The following is a 1,483-nucleotide window of genomic DNA, read 5'->3' on the forward strand; positions in this document are numbered from 1 at the left end:
ACACACACACACACACACACACACACACACACACATGCACACACTCTAATGAACACAAGTACATCAATTCTCTTTCAATAGCGGCTCACAAAACCACTTGTACTACAAGTTGTAGAGCTATGTACAATTCGTGGCGTCACTGTAAACACTCACAACGAGAAATGACCTTCACATGTCGTGCCACACACGATCGTGCACAACTTCCAAGTTTGTTGTTGTCGGGTTTTAGCCGCACTTCGCTACTTTACAATGACACAGTTCTAGTTTTGAAAAATGTGACGTAGAAATCTTTGAGGTTCTAAACATGCTATTCCTTTCCGAATTCAATTTTTTGGGATATCTTGATACGGATTTTGAATAATCCAACAGTTTTGAGAGATCAGATAAAACGTTTGGTTCCTGACCTCGCGGTCTCAGTAACGCACAACAGGCAAAGTGTCAGAGAGAACTTTGTAGCTCGGAGGTAGCAAGGTCTGGTGAGCAGAGTCGGTCTTGCCTGGCTGGTCCTGTGGGGGAAAGACAAGACCAGGGAGAGTTTTGAGAACACGAGTCTGGAATGTGCGAGATCTGCCTCACCATCCGGCTTCTTCCCTCTTTGGTCAACATCCTGCTCCTTCCCTCTTTGGCTCCTCACAGGTCTCAGAACTCACATCCACTTGTGTCACACCATTATGTACCACCATGTAGGAGGGTCTTGTGCAAGCTCTGCCCAGTTCTGTGGGGACCACGCTGCACGCATTGAAGGAACATTTGCAGTAGTCCATAAGTCCATAAAACACAGCTTTGGTCTTCCTCTACTTCGTTTCCCTACGATTGCTTTACTTTCTAATACTTTTCTAGTTACTATAAATCCAAGGAATAGAAAAAGGAATTATCCCTTGTTTGATTCACGTAAAAATGTTTTGGTAACAAGGGAAATAGAAATGAATGAATTCTTAATTCTGGACTCCGTTTTGGGCGTTTTTAAAAATACTAGTGGGGGTGGCTCACAGGCGACCTGGCTATTACGGTGTATCCGTGGTTTGACTTTGAGAAACTCTGTGGTATATAATTCCTGCTTTATGCTCCCAGAGATGCGTCTGATGGGGCTTGTTGTGTTGTTGTCAGCTGATAGTTTGTTCCTTTTCATATTGAAATTCTTTCATTAAAGCAATAGACAATGTAGTGTTTTATAAAGCATATCTTTATCCTTTTGAACAATTGCTGTAAAGCCAGGAAGGAATTTATCACAGGTACAGAAATAGATGATCTCATCTGATCTTATCTTATCTGTCTCATCTTGTCTTATCTTATCTGTCTTGTCCTATCTTATCTTATCTGTCTTATCTTATCTTATCTGTCTTATCTTATCTTATCTTATCTTATCTTATCTTATCTTATCTTATCTTATCTGTCTTATCTTATCTTATCTTATCTGTCTTATCTTATCTTATCTGTCTTATCTTATCTTATCTTATCTTATCTTATCTTATCTTATCTTATC

This window comes from Aplysia californica, unplaced genomic scaffold (genome assembly GCF_000002075.1).
Source record: "Aplysia californica isolate F4 #8 unplaced genomic scaffold, AplCal3.0 scaffold01186, whole genome shotgun sequence".
NCBI lineage: Eukaryota > Metazoa > Mollusca > Gastropoda > Aplysiida > Aplysiidae > Aplysia > Aplysia californica.